This window comes from Schistocerca cancellata, chromosome 7 (genome assembly GCF_023864275.1).
Source record: "Schistocerca cancellata isolate TAMUIC-IGC-003103 chromosome 7, iqSchCanc2.1, whole genome shotgun sequence".
Taxonomy (NCBI): Eukaryota; Metazoa; Arthropoda; class Insecta; order Orthoptera; family Acrididae; genus Schistocerca; species Schistocerca cancellata.
This window is the reverse complement of record NC_064632.1, coordinates 538862874-538873749: the sequence shown is the minus strand read 5'-3', so window position 1 is coordinate 538873749 and position 10876 is coordinate 538862874. Positions and strand designations below refer to the sequence as shown.

Sequence of the window (10876 nt, the reverse complement as noted above, 5' to 3'; positions counted from 1 at the left end):
AAGTCCATCAATGGTAGCTGATGGTCTCCAAGTAGCCGAATATAATCAATTCCAGTCAACGATCAACTCAGTTGGACCGGAGGACCCAGTCCATTCCACGTAAACATAGCCCACAGCATTATGGGGCCACCAACATCCACAAAATTTTCATTGTTTCTATGGGACATGAAGTCCATGAATGGCAGCAGATGGTCTCCCAGTAGTCGAACATAATCATTTCCAGTTAACAATCAGCTCAGTTGGACCGTAGGACCCAGTCCATTCCACGTAAACATAGCCCACAGCATTATGGGGCCACCACCATCCACAAAATTTTCATCGTTTCTTTGGGACGTGAAGTCCATCAATGGCAGCAGATGGTCTCCAAGTAGCCGAACATAATCATTTCCAGTCAACGATCAGCTCAGTTGGACCGTAGGACCCAGTCCATTCCACGTAAACATAGTCCACAGCATTAGGGGGCCACCACCACCCACAAAATTTTCATCGTTTCTATGGGACATGAAGTCCATGAATGGCAGCAGATGGTCTCCAAGTAGCCGAACACAATTATTTCCAGTCAACGATCAGCTCAGTTGGACCGTAGGACCCAGTCCATTCCACGTAAACATAGCCCACAGCATTATGGGGCCACCACCATCCACAAAATTTTCATCGTTTCTTTGGGACATGAAGTCCATCAATGGCAGCAGATGGTCTCCAAGTAGCCGAACATAACCATTTCCAGTCAACGATCAGCTCAGTTGGAACGGAGGACCCAGTCCATTCCACGTAAACATAGCCCACAGCATTATGGGGCCACCACCATCCACAAAATTTTCATCGTTTCTTTGGGACGTGAAGTCCATCAATGGCAGCAGATGGTCTCCAAGTAGCCGAACATAATCATTTCCAGTCAACGATCAGCTCAGTTGGACCGTAGGACCCAGTCCATTCCACGTAAACATAGTCCACAGCATTAGGGGGCCACCACCACCCACAAAATTTTCATCGTTTCTATGGGACATGAAGTCCATGAATGGCAGCAGATGGTCTCCAAGTAGCCGAACATAATCATTTCCAGTCAACGATCAGCTCAGTTGGACCGTAGGACCCAGTCCATTCCACGTAAACATAGCACACTCCATTATGGGGCCACCACCATCCACAAAATTTTCATCGTTTCTATGGGACATGAAGTCCATGAATGGCAGCAGATGGTCTCCAAGTAGCCGAACATAATCATTTCCAGTCAACGATCAGCTCAGTTGGACCGTAGGACCCAGTCCATTCCACGTAAATATAGCCCACAGCATTATGGGGCCACCACCATCCACAAAATTTTCATCGTTTCTTTGGGACATGAAGTCCATGAATGGCAGCAGATGGTCTCCAAGTAGCCGAACATAATCATTTCCAGTCAACGATCAGCTCAGTTGGACCGTAGGACCCAGTCCATTCCACGTAAACATAGCCCACAGCATTATGGGGCCACCACCATCCACAAAATTTTCATCGTTTCTTTGGGACATGAAGTCCATCAATGGCAGCAGATGGTCTCCAAGTAGCCGAACATAATCATTTCCAGTCAACGATCAGCTCAGTTGGACCGGAGGACCCAGTCCATTCCACGTAAACATAGCCCACAGCATTATGGGGCCACCACCATCCACAAAATTTTCATCGTTTCTATGGGACATGAAGTCCATGAATGGCAGCAGATGGTCTCCAAGTAGCCGAACATAATCATTTCCAGTCAACGATCAGCTCAGTTGGACCGTAGGACCCAGTCCATTCCACGTAAACATAGCCCACAGCATTATGGGGCCACCACCATCCACAAAATTTTCATCGTTTCTTTGGGACGTGAAGTCCATCAATGGTAGCAGATTGTCTCCAAGTAGCCGAATATAATCATTTCCAGTCAACGATCAACTCAGTTGGACCGGAGGACCCAGTCCATTCCACGTAAACATAGCCCACAGCATTATGGGGCCACCACGAACCACAAAATTTTCATTGTTTCTATGGGACATGAAGTCCATGAATGGCAGCAGATGGTCTCCAAGTAGTCGAAGATAATCATTTCCAGTTAACGATCAGCTCAGTTGGACCGTAGGACCCAGTCCATTCCACGTAAACATAGCCCACAGCATTATGGGGCCACCACCATCCACAAAATTTTCATCGTTTCTTTGAGACGTGAAGTCCATCAATGGCAGCAGATGGTCTCCAAGTAGCCGAACATAATCATTTCCAGTCAACGATCAGCTCAGTTGGACCGTAGGACCCAGTCCATTCCACGTAAACATAGTCCACAGCATTAGGAGGCCACAACCACCCACAAAATTTTCATCGTTTCTATGGGACATGAAGTCCATGAATGGCAGCAGATGGTCTCCAAGTAGCCAAACATAATCATTTCCAGTCAACGATCAGCTCAGTTGGACCGTAGGACCCAGTCCATTCCACGTAAACATAGCACACTGCAATATGGGGCCACCACCATCCACAAAATTTTCATCGTTTCTATGGGACATGAAGTCCAAGAATGGCAGCAGATGGTCTCCAAGTAGCCGAACATAATCATTTCCAGTCAACGATCAGCTCAGTTGGACCGTAGGACCCAGTCCATTCCACGTAAACATAGCCCACAGCATTATGGGGCCACCACCATCCACAAAATTTTCATCGTTTCTATGGGACATGAAGTCCATGAATGGCAGCAGATGGTCTCCAAGTAGCCGAACATAATCATTTCCAGTCAACGATCAGCTCAGTTGGACCGTAGGACCCAGTCCATTCCACGTAAACATAGCCCACAGCATTATGGGGCCACCACCATCCACAAAATTTTCATCGTTTCTTTGGGACGTGAAGTCCATCAATGGCAGCAGATGGTCTCCAAGTAGCCGAACATAATCATTTCCAGTCAACGATCAGCTTAGTTGGACCGTAGGTCCCAGTCCATTCCACGTAAACATAGCCCACAGCATTATGGGGCCATCACCATCCACAAAATTTTCATCGTTTCTATGGGACATGAAGTCCATGAATGGCAGCAGATGGTCTCCAAGTCGCCGAACATAATCATTTCCAGTCAACGATCAGCTCAGTTGGACCGTAGGACCCAGTCCATTCCACGTAAACATAGTCCACAGCATTAGGAGGCCACCACCACCCACAAAATTTTCATCGTTTCTATGGGACATGAAGTCCATGAATGGCAGCAGATGGTCTCCAAGTAGCCGAACATAATCATTTCCAGTCAACGATCAGCTCAGTTAGACCGTAGGACCCAGTCCATTCCACGTAAACATAGCCCACAGCATTATGGGGCCACCACCATCCACAGAATTTTCATCGTTTCTATGGGACGCGAAGTCCATGAATGGCAGCAGATGGTCTCCAAGTAGCCGAACATAATCATTTCCAGTCAACGATCAGCTCAGTTGGACCGTAGGACCCAGTCCATTCCACGTAAACATAGCACACAGCATTATGGGGCCACCACCATCCACAAAATTTTCATCGTTTCTATGGGACATTAAGTCCATGAATGGCAGCAGATGGTCTCCAAGTAGCCGAACATAATCATTTCCAGTCAACGATCAGCTCAGTTGGACCGTAGGACCCAGTCCATTCCACGTAAACATAGCCCACAGCATTATGGGGCCACCACCATCCACAAAATTTTCATCGTTTCTTTGGGACGTGAAGTCCATCAATGGCAGCAGATGGTCTCCAAGTAGCCGAACATAATCATTTCCAGTCAACGATCAGCTGAGTTGGACCGTAGGACCCAGTTCATTCCACGTAAACATAGCCCACAGCATTATGGGGCCACCACCATCCACAAAATTTTCTTCGTTTCTTTGGGACGTGAAGTCCATGAATGGCAGCAGATGGTCTCCAAGTAGCCGAACATAATCATTTCCAGTCAACGATCAGCTCAGTTGGACCGGAGGACCCAGTCCATTCCACGTAAACATAGCCCACAGCATTATGGGGCCACCACCATCCACAAAATTTTCATCGTTTCTATGGGACATGAAGTCCATGAATGGCAGCAGATGGTCTCCAAGTAGCCGAACATAATCATTTCCAGTCAACGATCAGCTCAGTTGGACCGTAGGACCCAGTCCATTCCACGTAAACATAGCCCACAGCATTATGGGGCCACCACCATCCACAACATTTTCATCGTTTCTTTGGGACGTGAAGTCCATCAATGGCAGCAGATGGTCTCCAAGTAGCCGAACATAATCATTTCCAGTCAACGATCAGCTCAGTTGGACCGTAGACCCAGTCCATTCCACGTAAACATAGCCCACAGCATTATGGGGCCACCACCATCCACAAAATTTTCGTCGTTTCTTTGGGACGTGAAGTCCATCAATGGCAGCAGATGGTCTCCAAGTAGCCGAACATAATCATTTCCTGTCAACGATCAGCTCAGTTGGACCGTAGGACCCAGTCCATTCCACGTAAACATAGCCCACAGCATTATGGGGCCACCATCATCCACACAATTTTTATCGTTTCTATGGGACATGAAGTCCATGAATGGCAGCAGATGGTCTCCAAGTAGCCGAATATAATCATTTCCAGTCAACGATCAGCTCAGTTGGACCGGAGGACCCAGTCCATTCCACGTAAACATAGCCCACAGCATTATGGGGCCACCACCATCCACAAAATTTTCATCGTTTCTTTGGGACGTGAAGTCCATCAATGGCAGCAGATGGTCTCCAAGTAGCCGAACATAATCATTTCCAGTCAACGATCAGCTCAGTTGGACCGGAGGACCCAGTCCATTCAACGTAAACATAGCCCACAGCATTATGGGGCCACCACCATCCACAAAATTTTCATCGTTTCTTTGGGACGTGAAGTCCATCAATGGCAGCAGATGGTCTCCAAGTAGCCGAACATAATCATTTCCAGTCAACGATCAGCTCAGTTGGACCGTAGGACCCAGTCCATTCCACGTAAACATAGCCCACAGCATTATGGGGCCACCACCATCCGCAAAATTTTCATCGTTTCTTTGGGACGTGAAGTCCATCAATGGCAGCAGATGGTCTCCAAGTAGCCGAACATAATCATTTCCAGTCAACGATCAGCTCAGTTGGACCGTAGGACCCAGTCCATTCCACGTAAACATAGCCCACAGCATTATGGGGCCACCACCATCCACAAAATTTTCATCGTTTCTTTGGGACGTGAAGTCCATCAATGGCAGCAGATGGTCTCCAAGCAGCCGAACATAATCATTTCCAGTCAACGATCAGCTCAGATGGACCGGAGGACCCAGTCCACTCCACGTAAACATAGCCCACAGCATTATGGGGCCACCACCATCCACAAAATTTTCATCGTTTCTTTGGGACGTGAAGTCCATCAATGGCAGCAGATGGTCTCCAAGTAGCCGAACATAATCATTTCCAGTCAACAATCAGCTCAGTTGGACCGTAGGACCCAGTCCATTCCACGTAAACATAGCCCACAGCATTATGGGGCCACCACCATCCACAAAATTTTCATCGTTTCTTTGGGACGTGATGTCCATGAATGGCAGCAGATGGTCTCCAAGTTGCCGAACATAATCATTACCAGTCAACGATCAGCTCAGTTGGACCGTAGGACCCAGTCCATTCCACGTAAACATAGCCCACAGCATTATGGGGCCACCACCATCCACAAAATTTTCATCGTTTCTATGGGACATGAAGTCCATGAATGGCAGCAGATGGTCTCCAAGTAGCCAAACATAATCATTTCCAGTCAACGATCAGCTCAGTTGGACCGGAGGACACAGTCCATTCCACGTAAACATAGCCCGCAGCATTATGGGGCCACCACCATCCACAAAATTTTCATCGTTTCTTTGGGACGTGAAGTCCATCAATGGCAGCAGATGGTCTCCAAGTAGCCGAACATAATCATTTCCAGTCAACGATCAGCTCAGTTGGACCGTAGGACCCAGTCCATTCCACGTAAACATAGCCCACAGCATTATGGGGCCACCACCATCCACAAAATTTTCATCGTTTCTTTGGGACGTGAAGTCCATCAATGGCAGCAGATGGTCTCCAAGTAGCCGAACATAATCATTTCCAGTCAACGATCAGCTCAGTTGGACCGTAGGACCCAGTCCATTCCACGTAAACATAGCCCACAGCATTATGGGGCCACCACCATCCACAAAATTTTCATCGTTTCTTTGGGACGTGAAGTCCATCAATGGCAGCAGATGGTCTCCAAGCAGCCGAACATAATCATTTCCAGTCAACGATCAGCTCAGATGGACCGGAGGACCCAGTCCACTCCACGTAAACATAGCCCACAGCATTATGGGGCCACCACCATCCACAAAATTTTCATCGTTTCTTTGGGACGTGAAGTCCATCAATGGCAGCAGATGGTCTCCAAGTAGCCGAACATAATCATTTCCAGTCAACAATCAGCTCAGTTGGACCGTAGGACCCAGTCCATTCCACGTAAACATAGCCCACAGCATTATGGGGCCACCACCATCCACAAAATTTTCATCGTTTCATTGGGACGTGAAGTCCATCAATGGCAGCAGATGGTCTCCAAGTAGCCGAACATAATCATTACCAGTCAACGATCAGCTCAGTTGGACCGTAGGACCCAGTCCATTCCACGTAAACATAGCCCATAGCATTATGGGGCCACCACCATCCACAAAAGTTTCATCGTTTCTATGGGACATGAAGTCCATGAATGGCAGCAGATGGTCTCCAAGTAGCCGAACATAATCATTTCCAGTCAACGATCAGCTCAGTTGGACGTAGGACCCAGTCCATTCCACGTAAACATAGCCCACAGCATTATGGGGCCACCACAATCCACAAAATTTTCATCGTTTCTTTGGGACGTGAAGTCCATCAATGGCAGCAGATGGTCTCCAAGTAGCCGAACATAATCATTTCCAGTCAACGATCAGCTCAGTTGGACCGGAGGACCCAGTCCATTCCACGTAAACATAGCCCACAGCATTATGGGGCCACCACCATCCACAAAATTTTCATCGTTTCTTTGGGACGTGAAGTCCATCAATGGCAGCAGATGGTCTCCAAGTAGCCGAACATAATCATTTCCAGTCAACGATCAGCTCAGTTGGACCGTAGGACCCAGTCCATTCCACGTAAACATAGCACACAGCATTATGGGGCCACCACCATCCACAAAATTTTCATCGTTTCTATGGGACATGAAGTCCATGAATGGCAGCAGATGGTCTCCAAGTAGCCGAACATAATCATTTCCATTCAACGATCAGCTCAGTTGGACCGGAGGACCCAGTCCATTCCACGTAAACATAGCCCACAGCATTATGGGGCCACCACCATCCACAAAATTTTCATCGTTACTTTGGGACGTGAAGTCCATCAATGGCAGCAGATGGTCTCCAAGTAGCCAAACATAATCATTTCCAGTCAACGATCAGCTCAGTTGGACCGGAGGACCCAGTCCATTCCACGTAAACATAGACCACAGCATTATGGGGCCACCACCATCCACAAAATTTACATCGTTTCTTTGGGACGTGAAGTCCATCAATGGCAGCAGATGGTCTCCAAGTAGCCGAACATAATCATTTCCAGTCAACGATCAGCTCAGTTGGACCTTAGGACCCAGTCCATTCCACGTAAACATAGCCCACAGCATTATGGGGCCACCACCATCCACAAAAGTTTCATCGTTTCTTTGGGACGTGAAGTCCATCAATGGCAGCAGATGGTCTCCAAGTAGCCGAACATAATCATTTCCAGTCAACGATCAGCTCAGTTGGACCGGAGGACCCAGTCCATTCCACGTAAACATAGCCCACAGCATTATGGGGCCACCACCATCCACAAAAATTTCATCGTTTCTTTGGGACGTGAAGTCCATCAATGGCAGCAGATTGTCTCCAAGTAGCCGAACATAATCATTTCCAGTCAATGATCAGCTCAGTTGGACCGTAGGACCAGTCCATTCCACGTAAACATAGCCCACAGCATTACGGAGCCACCACCATCAACAAAGTTTTCATCGTTTCTTTGGGACGTGAAGTCCATGAATGGCAGCAGATGGTCTCCAAGTAGCCGAACATAATCATTTCCAGTCAACGATCAGCTCAGTTGGACCGTAGGACCCAGTCCATTCCACGTAAACATAGCCCACAGCATTATGGGGCCACCACCATCCACAAAATTTTCATCGTTTCTATGGGATATGAAGTCCATGAATGGCAGCAGATGGTCTCCAAGTAGCCGAACATAATCATTTCCAGTCAACGATCAGCTCAGTTGGACCGGAGGACCCAGTCCATTCCACGTAAACATAGCCCACAGCATTATGGGGCCACCACCATCCACAAAATTTTCATCGTTTCTTTGGGACGTGAAGTCCATGAATGGCAGCAGATGGTCTGCAAGTAGCCGAACATAATCATTTCCAGTCAACGATCAGCTCAGTTGGACCGGAGGACCCAGTCCATTCCACGTAAACATAGCCCACAGCATTATGGGGCCACCACCATCCACAAAATTTTCATCGTTTCTTTGGGACGTGAAGTCCATCAATGGCAGCAGATGGTCTCCAAGTAGCCGAACATAATCATTTCCAGTCAACAATCAGCTCAGTTGGACCGTAGGACCCAGTCCATTCCACGTAAACATAGCCCACAGCATTATGGGGCCACCACCATCCACAAAATTTTCATCGTTTCTTTGGGACGTGAAGTCCATGAATGGCAGCAGATGGTCTCCAAGTAGCCGAACATAATCATTTCCAGTCAACGATCAGCTCAGTTGGACCGTAGGACCCTGTCCATTCCACGTAAACATAGCCCACAGCATTATGGGGCCACCACCATCCACAAAATTTTCATCGTTTCTTTGGGACGTGAAGTCCATCAATGGCAGCAGATGGTCTCCAAGTAGCCGAACATAATCATTTCCAGTCAACGATCAGCTCAGTTGGACCGGAGGACCCAGTCCATTCCACGTAAACATAGCCCACAGCATTATGGGGCCACCACCATCCACAAAATTTTCATCGTTTCTTTGGGACGTGAAGTCCATCAATGGCAGCAGATGGTCTCCAAGTAGCCGAACATAATCATTTCCAGTCAACGATCAGCTCAGTTGGACCGTAGGACCCAGTCCACTCCACGTAAACATAGCCCACAGCATTATGGGGCCACCACCAGCTTGAACTGTGCCTTGTTAACAACTTTCATCCATGGCTTCGTGAGATCTGCACCACACTCGAATCCTATCGTCAGCTCTTGCCGACTGAAATCGGTACTCATCTGAGCAGCTCACGGTTTTCCAGTCGTCGAGGGTCCAACGTATACGGTCACGAGCCCAGAAGAGGCGCTGCAGGTGACGTCGTGCTATTAGCAAAGGCACTCGCGTGGTCATCTGCTGCTATAGCCCATTACCGCCAGATTTCACCGGCCAGTCCTAACCACTACGTTCGCCGTATGTCCCACATCGGTATGGGCGGTAATTCCGCACAGTGTTGCTTGTCTGTTGTCACCGACAACACTTCGCAAATGGCGCTGCTCTTGGGCGTTAATTGAAGTCCGTCGGCCGCAGCTTTGCTTTTGCTGAGAGGCAATGCCTGAGATTTAGTATTCCCGGCTCACTTTTGAAACTGTGGATCTCGGTATATGTAATTTCCTAACGGTTTCTGAAACTCAACGTCCCATATATCTACCTCCAACTACCATTCCGCTTTCAGAGTCTGTTAATTCTCGTCCTGCGGCCACAATCACGTCCGCAACCTTTCCACGTTAATCAGCTACAAGTATCAAATATTACCTTTATCTGAAAAAGATGTGTATAAGAATGTACGTCTGGAGTGCAGTATTTAATGAAAGCAAATCGTTTATTGTTCTAAAAGTTGAACAGGAATCGAAGCACTTAAGATGTGGTGTTACGGAAACGCTGTATGTTACAAATTAGAGGTACTAGTATGGCAACAAGCCAACGGCCTTGCCGCAGTGGTAACACCGGTTCCCGTCAGATCACCGAAGTTAAGCGCTGTCGGTCTGGGCTACCACTTGGATGGGTGACCATCCGGTCTGCCGAGCGCTGTTGGCAAGCGGGATGCACTCAGCCATTGCGAGGCAAACTGAGGAGCTACTTGATTGAGAAGTAGCGGCTCCGGTCTCGTAAACTGACATACGGCCGGGAGAGCGTCTGTGCTGACCACATGCACCTTCATATCCGCATCTAGTGACGCCTGGCGGCCGGTCGGTGCCTTTGGACCTTCATGGCTTGTTCGGGCGGAGTTTTTTTAGATGGTAACAAAGGAAGAGCAAGTTGTGGTAGATTGGTAGACTGCAAAAGAACCAGTCAGAGCAGTAATTTCCGCCCCCTCCCCCCTCCTCCCCAGCAACATTAAGATAACGTGACTGATTAACCTTCTCTTACCGAACAAGTGACTCAGCTTTGCCGAGATAAATACTTTCTCGAGCGCCTGAATTAATAAACTGTGGGAACAACAAGCACAACTGCAAACAACAAATCGAACACGGTGCACTGGTACTTCTGGCTGTAGCCCCAGTAATTGTCTCCCCTTCTCACAGTAGCCAAACGCATCAAACAGAATGGAGTGAATAGCTACCTGGGTGTCCGCGTTCATACAAGTGAAACATGGGCCAGAGACCGCATACCACAGAAAGGCTTTCTCTCGCTTCAACGATCTTGGCAATGCACTGGTAGATACACTCCTGGAAATGGAAAAAAGAACACATTGACACCGGTGTGTCAGACCCACCATACTTGCTCCGGACACTGCGAGAGGGCTGTACAAGCAATGATCACACACACGACACAGCGGACACACCAGGAACCGCGGTGTTGGCCGTCGA

General features: G+C 48.2%; 1 pseudogene; it reads left to right on the top strand.

Annotated features, from left to right (window-relative positions):
- The first annotated feature begins 9985 nt into the window (after positions 1-9985).
- LOC126093076 (5S ribosomal RNA) lies at positions 9986-10103 on the top strand (annotated as a pseudogene).
- Positions 10104-10876: the final 773 nt, after the last annotated feature.